This window comes from Hylobates moloch, unplaced genomic scaffold (assembly GCF_009828535.3).
Source record: "Hylobates moloch isolate HMO894 unplaced genomic scaffold, HMol_V3 SCAFFOLD_58, whole genome shotgun sequence".
Taxonomy (NCBI): Eukaryota; Metazoa; Chordata; class Mammalia; order Primates; family Hylobatidae; genus Hylobates; species Hylobates moloch.
In genome coordinates, this window is record NW_026652333.1 from 404,724 (window position 1) to 417,051 (window position 12,328).

Sequence of the window (12,328 nt, forward strand, 5' to 3'; positions counted from 1 at the left end):
ATTATTTTTTATAGACACGGGGTCTCCCTATGTTTCCCGGGCTTGTCTCAAACTCCTGGCCTTAAGCAATTCTCCCTCCTCTGCCTCCAAAAGTATTGGGATTGCAGGTATGAGCCAGCACGCCCAGCCATTTATTTACTTTTTAAACATCATTGTTAAGTGGGCAGTGCAGGAGGGTGTAGTGTGATGGCAGAGAGACCAGTTAGGAACATCCTAAATCATCCTGAGCGAGAATTGCCTCTCCAGCTCGCTGAATTAGGAGGGCAGCTATAGAGCGGAGTAAAGCTGCAAGATTCGATGTATTTTTATAAGCAGAAATAACAAGACATGCTGACAACTTGTACGTGGAGGGGCTGAGGGAAGGAGTGAAGTTAAGGAAAGGCCAGGGTGGACTGCCATTTCCAGACATGTCTTGGGGAAGGCTGAGACTTCTCATCAGTGGGCAAAGGAATGTTTGCCACATCGACACCCTCTCCATCCCCAGCACTTCGGGAGCTATGTTAAAAGAGGAGATGGTGGGCCCAACAGCCTGGGCAGGAGTGTGGGGGCTTACCCTGCTGAAAGGAGGAAGCGGAGGAAAACACAAAGCTCCATGGGGCGGGGGGAGTTCCCCCTCTCAAAGGAGATGGGGCTGGGTGGCAGAGGTGTCAGCAGAGGGTGAGAGAAAGTTCACCCTGGGAGATTCACTGGGCAGCAAACGGGCTTGCAAAATGTGGCCTTTGCTCAAACCAAAGGTAGAATGTGGGAGTGGAGTAGTACATTTTCTTGCACTGGGGAAGTGGCCTTCTGCTTAGTCCCGTCTACCTCCCAGAGTGTGGACCAGAAGAGAGATTCTGCAGGAGGAAAGAGAACCTGATCCATCGCCAGGCTCAAACCTTCAAGACTTCTGAAAAGGAACCCACCTTCGTTGGGGTGGCAAATTGACCAGACAATGAACTTTCTGGCCCCTCTCCCAATACACGCTTGGTACTGGGAGAGGGGCCAGAAAGTTCATTTTTACAACCTCTATGAAACCCCAGCTGTGTTGTTGGTATCTCTTCATTTCATGAGACATAAATTAGTATTACTATACTTAGTATTTTATAATGACCAGTTATGGAAACTTAAAGGACATACGCAACTCCAGCTGTGCAGAGATGACCCTGATCAGAATACAGATGTTTTGATCAACCTGCTACACACAGCTGTTCTGTGCCGAGGGGACCTCACCAGCCCTCAACATATTGGGCAATCTGCAGAAGATTCTGGTATGGAGCATGCAAAGCCTATAGAGTTAAGCACTTAGGGCATGAGAGTAGGTCTCAGGGCTACTTCTATCCATATGTTTGAGAAAACTAAGGCAGGGGTGTGTCACCCTCTTAGACTCTGTGGGAGGGCATTATCATCACAATTTACAGACAAGGAAACTAGTTCAGAGACGTTAAGAAACTTTGCCCACAGCTAATCAGGACAGGGTTAGAATTTGAACCCAGCATCCTGTCAATGACACCACAGCTGCTTCACGAAGATGACTGTTGTCAACAGAAGGTAAGGAGAAGGACTCAAAATGGGTAACGTAAGTAATAATGAGAATATTATTCATGACAACAGTAACAATTAACATTGACTGAATGCTTACTGTTAACTTAGCAAATGTGTGTTGAGCTCCTCACTACATGCCAGACACTGCTGGAGGCACTGGGAAGACAGCTCCTCCATGGAGCTTACAATCTAGTAGAGACTCACGCCAAGTCCCATGAATTATTCCTCTTAATCCTCAAGCAACACTATGACGTAGATACTGTTCTAACCTATATTCAGTGTGAGAATCAGAGTGGTTAAAGGACTTACCTAACGTGCCATAGCTAGAAAGTGGTGTCGAGCTGGGGCCAGAGATCCTGAGAATCTTATGATCAATCCAGTTCATCAGGTACCCAATAGCAATCCTACATGTGCATTGTTGGAGGAAATTGGACCAAAGACTCAGAATGTAAACATTTTGGGTAGCCCCAAACCAAAAGAGATTTGACATCCATTCAAAAGCTGCAGGAATACTCTAAAGAACATTCTAGGACCTCTGAAAATCACAGGGCGGTGAGCAGCCCACCCAAACTTTCCCACAGTCTAGTGTGCCTTCCAAGTTCATGGTCTCATATGACTCCCCTATGAAAACTGCCAGCCGTCAAACGCTGGACAGGCCAACTTCCTGAATAACCACCACTTTTTGATTCTCTCCTAAGGTCTTTAAAAGAGCAAACCACAGCATTCTCACTTCCCAGAACCCTTTGCTGATTACAGCGTGAGATCAAATCCCCACGGAGAGGGCGGACTGGTATTTCAAACATGAAACACTGGAATGCAGATTAATAATTTACCAATGACTGTAAACAAATATTGTTCATGGAGGGAAAAAACTTCTCTCTTTTAAATGGGAACTCAGTCAGATTATCTCAGTACTTTAAGAAGCAAACTGCAAAATGCCTTCTTAGAATTCAATATTTATTAATGCTGATGCTTTATTTTTAAAGAATTAATCATTCCCAGCTTCAATATTCTGCTTCAGCATAAAGTTCACTTTATTCTGCATGTGGATTTCTGTATTCTCTGCCTAGATAAATTAATACATATTCCAGAGTCTGGGGCCACGGTCAATGAAAAACCACAGCAAATTCCTAAGCAGTAATAGATATTCCACATGGCTTGAAATGGCTGAAGGAGAATTTTTTTTAAGGTTAAGAATCAAAGTGCTGTAATTGAAGACCTTAAAATCAAGCAGCAAGGGATTTTCAAGGTACCTAATGTTGACTTCAAGGATCACTTAAGGTAAACTTCCCTCTCCTCATCCTTCCTTGCTCACCCTCGAATCCAGTTTCCAGCTTTAAGAGTGGAACATTGTTGACATTAGGTCAGTGACGTTAACTTAAATTGGCAATGCAATGTAAAAAGTGGCAGGCAAAGTAGGTAGAACTCAATTACTTGAAAAAAGTAAATATCCCCCAAAATTCCCAAGGTCTGTTGTCAGGTTTTTGCCTAATTCAATCTACAGATACATGGTACAGGGAGGTACTGTAATAATAGTCTTTTGTAGGTAAATTTCTAAGGAAACTGCTTTAAAAACCTATCCTTGATTCAACTTGAGGGTATTTACAATAGCACCCTCCATTCCATTTAATATTATAAGTGCACCTGTCCCACCTTTATGAAAATCATGTAGAACAGGAGTCAGCAAACTACAGCCCGTGGGCCAAATCTGGCTCAATGATTATTTTTTATTTTTATTTATTTCTGTTGGTTTTTTGAGACCGAGTCTTGCTCTGTCACCTAGGCTGGCGTGCAGTGGTGCAATCATGGCTCACTGCAGCTTTGACCTCCCAACCTCAGACGATCCTCCTGCCTCAGCCCCTGCAGGTAGCTGGGACCACAGGCATGCACCATCACGCCCAGCTAACTTTTTAAAAATCTGTGGAGATGGAGTCTCCCTACGTTGCCCATGCTGGTCTCGAACTCTTGGGCTCAAGCAATCCTCCTGTGTCGTCCTCCCACAGTGCTGAGATTGCAGGTGTGAGCCACCACACTCAGTCTGATTGTTTTTGTAAACCGAGTTTTATTAAAAGACAGCCACGTGATTTCATGCTACAATAGCAGAGTTGAGCAGCTGTGACACAGACTGTATGGTCCACAGAGCCTAAAATATTTACTATCTGGCCTTTTACAGAAGAATTTTGCTAACCTGATGTAGGATCAATGAGGAAAACCTTGAAAGATGTGACAGCAGCCTTGCTCAGTCCACAGGTGGACTCACTATATTATGGACGCAGTAAGTGACAGGCCTTTTAAATCACAAGCACCTTCCTTTTCCAACCCCCATCTACAAGTGGGGAAACATATCTTTGAACTAAGGGAAGAGTACTGATATGAGAAATCAGAGGTCAGCAACACGTCAGAAAAGAAACAACTGAGAACCAAGAAACTGCCCCATATTTCAGATGAGATGGGAGAGGTAGAACAATATATACAAATGGCAAGAAAAAGATGAGACAGACTCTCCTCTCCTAGAGATCGCAATCAACTTGATTATCAACACCAGCCCCAAATTGTTTCTTATTACAAAAGTATGCAGACACAGCACTCTACCACTCCAAAAATACTGAGGTGGAAAGAAATGAACCCCAAATTTTCAACATCTTATATCCCTTTCACAATCTAAATTTCATTAGGTTAACAGGTCAATAGCACACCTTTAAAAAGTATAAATAACTCTGTTAAAGTAATACCTGTCAGTCATTTTCACCTTGATGAAAATTAATATTTCAATCAAATTTTCTTTTCTGTTTGTATGTAGCTAGTTCTGGCTCTACAATTCTATAATTTCATGGTTTGATTTCACTGCATGCAGCTCTCTTTGATTATTGCAGGGCAAGGGTGATATTCAAAAGAGATGAAAGGAAACAAAGACTAATTTCAAAGTAAGGGTAATGTGAGGCTAATTCAAGTGGAATGAAGCCCAACGGCTCTCTTCTTTAGCCTGAAATCTAGGTTCTAGATAAAAATTGGGATGCATATAAATTAAAAAGCAAAAGTATCCTACAATTTTGCAGTAACTTAGCTTTTCCTTCCTTTACCATTTTGTGTCCTAAAACAACTCTGTGAGTAGAAGTAGATAATGTAGACATTATTTCCATTTTGCAGATGAAGAACCGTGTTGTCTGAGAGGTTAAATCACTTGCTCAAAGTCACGGGTAAGGGAGAATTCAAAGTCTTCTAACTGCCGCTACTTCTTTTGTGAGAGAAAAGTGTGTGATAGGATTTACTGTGTCCAAGAATGCTGCCAATTTAACGGGAAGGAATCCTGGGCTTTTGTACAGCAACACATTTACCTTCTCAAAATTAAAAAGTAAACCCATTATTTGCAAATTACAACTTGCAATTAGATGGGAAGAAGTAAGCATGCTGATCCAGGATTTCCATTATGTGCCTGACACTAGGGAGGTCACGTCCATTCTCATTAGAATACACAGATTACTAACCTGACAGCAGCAGCAGTCCACAGACAGGTGTTTCTAGATGTAGTGTCCCCTGTGCTATAAATCCACAGCAGGATTGTCATTGATCTGTCTGATGCTATCGCCACATTAACTTTCCCCATCACTTAGATCAGGCCTTTATGCCACTACTGAACAGAAGGGAGTTCAGGAATTGACTTTGCTGGCGCTCTATTTTTTTTTTTAATTTAATTTTTTAGAGACGAGGTCTCACTGTGCTGCCCAGGCTAGTCTCAAAGCCCTGAGACCAAAGCTCAAGTGATCCTCCCACCTCGGCCTCCCAAAGTGTTGAGATTACAGGCATGAGCCACCACGACTGGCCCTGGGATTCTATTGGATGCAGCCAATTTCATTGTCAAGATTGGCTCCATGCTGTTATTTAATCAGGTGTTTCCTACTGTGTAGACAAACCTAACAGCTCTCCATCGTAAAAAGGAGTGAGGAATTGAGCTGGACAGAGATGTGCATTCCAAATTTTTCTTTCCTTTTCATAAAGACTTGATTGTCTTATTTATCTGGATTGGCCATACACAGTAATCTCACTAGCTGACAGTTGCTTAGTAAACACAACCGAAGGACAATCCACTAAGAAATGTCACATTTCTTTTAAACTCTGAAATCCTATATCCCAGTTCCACATCTCGCTCTTCAAGTTTCTGGTTTAACTATCCAGCTTCATCACTGTCTACTTGCTTTCTTTTTCTTTTTTGGAGACAGGGCCTTGCTCTTTTACACAGGCTGGAGTGCAGTGGTGCAATCTTGGCTCGCTGCAGCCTTGAACTCCCAGGCTCAAGTGATCCTCTGCCACAGCCCCGCCTGGAGTAGCTGGGATTACAGGCACGCCACCACCGCGCCTGGGTAATTTTTGTATTTTTTGTAGAGATGGGGTTTTGCCATGTTGGCCAGGCTAATCTCAAACTTCTGGGCTCAAGTGATTCTGTCTTGGCCTCCCAAACTGCTAGGCTATAGGTGAGAGCGAGGTATCTGCTTTTGAATCTAGTCCATCTACTCACCAACCTCCCACACCCATTGTGAAATTACTACTACCACCCACAGCCCTACCACACAACACTGGACCTATTTCCCATTGGTGAGTGGGTATCCTTCCTTTGAGCAAACGGACTTCCCACTTCTTTCTAGATCCATTCTCTTCCTGCCTTGCTTTCAGCCTCTAGTTTTTCTTGCTTTTTTCTCCCTTTATTCCTATGTTTATAGTTGAAAGCTAAACCACAAGAGTGAGTTCAGTAAATATTTTTTGAGCTTCCACTATGCATCTAAGTAAACACTTCAGAACCAGCATATATCCTCATAGGAAAGAGCTACTTCTTCCTCTGAAACCCCCTGGAAATATGCCCAGGTAATAGGGAAGCACATGAAAGGTAAGCGACTTCCTGACTGAATAGACCAATTGCACTCAGTTTTGTGGCAGTGGATATAAAAGAAATATGAAGAACCTCTTGTCAGTGGGGCACAATGACTCACACCCGTAATAGCAATGCTTTGGGAGACCAAAGTGGAAGGATCGCTTGAGACCAGGCTGGGCAACATAGTGACACTCCATCTGTACAAAAAATTTAAAAATTAGCCTGGCATGGTGGCACACGCCTGTAGTTCCAGCGACTCAGGAAGCTGAAGCAGGACGGTCACCTGAGCCCAGGAGGTCGAGGCTGCAGTGAACCATGATTATTGCATCACTGCACTCCAGCCTGGGCAACCGAATGAGACCCTGTCTCAAAATAAATAAATAAGTAAAAATAACTAAAAGTATAATTGGAATGTTCGTAACCCAAAGAAATGATAAAGGCTGAAGGTGATGGATACCCATTTATCCTGATGTGATTATTATGCACTGTAGGACTGTATCAAAATATTGCATGTACCCCATAAATATACACAGCTAATTTGTACCCACACTTTTTTTTCTTAAAAATAAAAATGACCATTTTCGACGACTCCTGACATAAACACAGAAGAATGCTACCAAATGTCCTCCTTTTCCATTATGGTAACAGCATATTCCCCCCACTGGTGACAAAGTGGCAGAAACTGCTATAGGACCAATGTAGAATCAGATGGTATCAATAAAACTGCCAACTTCATCCAAATATTCTCCAAAGCTTATTAAGTCTCTGAAAGATGATTATACAGAGATCACTTGGCAAGGGCTTTCTTTTGCAGCCCCTTCCAATCACAATGCCGGGTCTTTGGGTTCAGCCTGGCAGGGTCAAAAACAGAAGGAAATCTCAGAGAAATTTGCCAACTTTTCCACATTGACTACAAGAATGATTTACTTCTCAGATTGGCATATATGTCTCCCTCATTTTGCTCTGTCCACTTATACGTCTCACGTACAGGTCACACTTTCAGAAACCTCACAGAGAATTGCCAAGCAGACAAAGGAAGCTTATTTGCAAAAAACACATCCGACTCCTCCTTGCTAAGAATATCCCTGAGGAAGTTCTAACACATTTATTAGTGTAAAGATTTAACACAAAGATTGTCTCAAAGAGAATGTTCACACCACAATGGGTCAAACCATGAAAGAGAAAAACAAGGGCATTCTGTGGCACCTAAGCCTACTCAGAATAATCTTTATTCATTACTTGCATAGCTCATGGCTTTGTATTTTTATTATTAAAGTGCAATTTTGATGTTCAAATTTAAGAAGAATAAAGAACAAGATTTGCCACCACTTGGTGGATATATGTACTATCCTTGGTATGTAGTAAAAGGTGGACTAGCATCAAAGAGTGTAAAAACGACTCCAAACTACTTTCAGACACTTCAGCTGGCAAGCACAGGCTGCTACAGTATGAGATGTAATCTGCCAAATACCACAGAATGCAAGATTTGAGGGATTTTGAAAGAAGCAAGTGATGATTCTGTGGCCACATCAGGAAAGCATGTTTTTTGCATCAATAAATCTGTGCTGAATATGAATAATAAAAAAAAACCCACTTGGTTCTACCTCAAGGGCTGCTTTTCACCACTGTCCCACACATAAGCCAGGGCTGGAAAAGAAGAAGAGACCTGGCCAGGCTTGCTCTCAGATCTCTTTGAAGTCCCCCACCTGTTTTCCTAGCTACTTGGAGGCCACGATGGACTTACATTTAAACTATATTAGACCTCATGCCTCAGAGATAGGCCACTGCTAAGCAGCCTGAGCATTTATTTACCAATTAACTTAGGCCGGCATTTTGGGAGGTGGTGGGACAGACACGGATGCATTCAAATAACTCCCCCTGAGATGTCAGGAAAGAACCTGTATCATCTGAAGCCATGTGTGGCCCTGATTCATGTGGAGGAGTGAGTGTCACGGACTATAAGCAGTGCTGTCTGTACACACTCGTTCTGATGCCTTTCCAATGAGAACCCGGCTGTGTGCTGTGGGCTCTCTCTGGTCACACAAAAAAACAAGTCCTGCAGTAACTCAAGTGTGCTACCCTCTCTCCCACTATACCCAAAATATTAACAGAAAAGCAAAAAAAAAAAAAAAAAAAAGAAAGAAAGAAAAGAAAAAAAAAATCTTGAAACTTTTTCTGGGATTAAAAAAAAACTAGGCCAGGTGCAGTAGCTCAGGCCTGTAATCCCAACACTTTGGGAGGCTGAGGCGGGCAGATCACTTGAGGCTAGGAGTTTGAGACCACCCTGAACAACATGCCAAAACGTCGTATCTAAAAAAAATACAAAAATTAGCTGGGTGCGATGGCGTGCCCCTGTAGTCCCAGCTACTCAGAAGCTGAGGGAGAATTGCTTGAGCCCAGGAGATGGAGGTTGCAGTGAGCCGAGATCATGCCACTGCACTCCAGCCTGGGTGATGGGAGTGAAACCCTGTCTCAAAAAAAAGAAAAGAAAAAACCCTAGATTCAAAGGGACATAAATAAATAAGGTAAATAAGGTTTATTTATGTCCCTTTAAATCTAGCAGTCAGACTTTCATAAGTATCTTTTAAAATTATGTGTTTTTAATAGTACTTGAATTTTGGACATGTGTTGGATCATCTGAGAATTCTCTGATACCTCCAGTGACTCACACAGTACACCCCTGGTTTTTTTTTTTTTTTTAATTATACTTTAAGTTCTGGGATACATTTGCAGAACGTGCAGGTTTGTTACATAGGTATACATGTGCCATGGTGGTTTGCTGCACCCATCAACCCGTCATCTACATTAGAGATTTCTCCTACCCCTCCCCTAGCCCCCCATCTCCTGACAGGCCCCAGTGTGTGATGTTCCCCTCCCTGTGTCCATGTGTTCTCATTGTTCAACTCCCACTTATCAGTGAGAACATGCGGTGTTTGGTTTTCTGTTCCTATGTTAGTATGCTTAGAATGATGGTTTCCAGCTTCATCCATGTCCCTGCAAAGGACATGAACTCATCCTTTTTCATGGCTGCATAGAATTCCATGGTGTATATGTGCCACGTTTTCTTTATCCTGTCTATCACTGATGGAGATTTGGGTTGACAACCCCTAGTTTTAAAACAAATCTATGCTTATATAATACCTCCTTGCAGTTACTGAATTGTACAGTTATTGAATTGTTTATCTTTTACAAAGCACTTCTACTTTATTTCATTTGATTCTTATGGAGGTGTTTTATTATTACGAATATTTCCATTTTACAGATGTAAAAATGGAGGGAACTGATTAAGATGACAAGAGCCAGGACTCAAACCAGGGCTCCACACTCTAAATTTCTACTGAATAATTTTTAAGTTTCCTAAGTTTACTACACGTATGAAAACAAAACATAACGCAGGCAATTATGATGAAACCCACTCTGCTCAGGAATGGAGTTGTTATCCATATCTACAACTGCTGAGCTTGACTGTGATTTTCCTCAACATGAACATTCATCAGATATAATTCGTATAATATAAAGCACATGGTTTTATTCTGTTCTCCAATTTTGCATTTGGCAGAAAATAGAGCTTTAGCCTACATTACGAAACTTAAAAGAACACTCAAACTACTATAGTCAAAAATATTTCGCTCGGCTGGGTGCAGTGGCTCACGCCTGTAATCCCAGCACTTTGGGCAGCCAAGGCAGGAAAATTACTTGAGGTCAAGAGTTCGAGACCAGCCTGGCCAACATGGAGAAACACCGTCTCTAAAGTACAAAAAATTAGCCGAGCGTGGTGGTGTGCTCCTGTAATCCCAGCTACTCGGGACGCTGAGGCAGGAGAATCGCTTGAACCCGGGAGGTGGAGGTTGCAGTGAGCCGGGATCATGCCACTGCACTCCAGCCTGGGCAACAGAGTGAGACTCCATCTCAAAAAAGAAAAAAAAAATCTCACTGATAGAGTTCTTATAGGACAAAGTAAAATCTAAGCTTAGATGTATCTTTCCTCAACAAGGCAAATCACTTAAACATACTCCATACATTTCCCCGTCCATGATGTGGCTAATATGGTTCAATGAAGCTCCTTTTTTTCCTCCTACTCAACTGAGAAATGTCAGCTAAGAGTGTAAATTAATCAAACAAAATCCTTCTAAAGGAAGTAAGCTCTGTGGTCTTTGTAGAGTCAGGTACTAGGTGTAACTAAAGTGGCCCTATATTGACAATTGCATTGTGAGGCAAAGCAAGTAAAAGTGTTCAAGTCTAAAAAAAAAAAAAAAACGAAAATGAATAGATTGCTTAGGAATTTGGTAGGTGTCTCTAGTTACAATTGAATTTCTATTTTCATTAATACGATTTTTTTATGATAGCTATATAAACTAGATCAGTATTGACTTTTTTTCTTTTTTTGCTTGAAAGAGGAGTTGAAATGTCTTCCTCAGCACATAGTGCATTCCTGACTCCCAGATCTGTGCCGAGCAAACTTTCTGAGTTTTTCAACCTTGGTCAATGAGAGGACTGTGTTTATTATAAATCCATGAAGGGATATCATCTGCTGAATTGTAGAGAACAGAGAAAAATGTTTCCTCTCTGGTTTTAGAACATCTCCTCTTAAGCTCGCTCCACAAAACACTCAGCCAACCCTGCCTGCAAGATGCCCTCAGTGCTGAGCCAGGACCGTCTCTACGGGCTCTCAGGAGTGTTGGGGCTGGTGTCCACCCACCCTGCTAAGCTGGGAAAAACAGTAGGGGAGTTTCAACCCTTGCTAACCTGTAACCACTTCCCAAAGGCAGGAGGAGCAAGGTCCTTGAAAACCCATTTGGGTAAAAATTTAGAATGATATGGGGCAAACAGTGCAAGAGAACCAAAGACGGGGTGAAACTACCTACAAAGGTCTATCAACATCGAAAAATAGACATTTAAACAATAAAGAGTGCACCCTATAAATAAAACATCAGGCTGGGCGCTGTGGCTCATGCCTGTAATCCCAGCATTTTCGGAGGCCGAGGCGGAAGTTCAAGACCAGCCTGTCCAACATGGCGAGACCTCATCTCTATTAAAAATACAAAAATTAGCCGGGCGTGGTGGCACATGCCTGTAATCCCTGCTACTAGGGAGGCTGAGGCATGAGAATTGCTTGAACCTGGGATACAGGGGTTGCAGTGAGCCAAGACTGTGCCACTGCATTCTAGCCTGGGTGGCAGACCAAGACTCTGTCTCAAAAAAAGAAAAAAAAAAAAGAAAGAAAATGTCAATGACACATTGTATTCATCTTGAAGTAGCAATAATGGGTACTAAACTCTTCCATTTTATCAACCCTCAATAGAAACCTTTCAGGGCCTTCCTCTCCACTGGTTCTAATGGATGGTGTAGAATGATACATAGTGCTTGGATACAGATTTTATGTGTAACAAGAGATGTTTTCCTGTTCCTGGTTTTCTAACCAAATATTTCACTGACCTTCTGGTTTCCAAATGCAGACAGAAATGTAAGATAGCTTCATTGTTTGACGTACAAAACCTTTGACCTAACTGACTCCATACTGTAGAACTGGTATTTCGCAACTTCACTACCCCGATATTCACAGTAGTCTGGCCTCCTGTTAACCGCCTTCATCCAGAACACAGCCCCTCCCAAGAGACACAAAAGGGCAGCTCTGGGCATGTTAGGCTCCTATCCCAGACATTCTTCATGTTGATTCATCTGTGTTTCTCTCCTAATAGGGCTGTTCAGTCACCCGCTTTCCTTCTCGTTCCTATAGTCAACATCCAATTAAAAGGTCTCCCTACTAAGAATTTTAAAAATTCAGTCTGTGTATGGTGGCTCCAGCCTGTAATCCCAGCAGTTTTGCGGCCAAGGCCTGAGGACTGCTTGAGCCCTAGGAGTTAAAGACCAGCCTAGGCAATATAGCAAGATATGATCTCTACAAAATTTTATAGATAGATAGATAGATAGATAGATAGATAG

General features: G+C 42.2%; 1 protein-coding gene across 1 annotated transcript in view; it reads right to left on the bottom strand.

Annotated features, from left to right (window-relative positions):
* Positions 1-12,328, bottom strand: part of LOC116463753 (unconventional myosin-Ie) — a 231,182-nt gene that overhangs the window by 186,624 nt on the left and 32,230 nt on the right. The gene's annotated exons all lie outside the window — the stretch shown is intronic.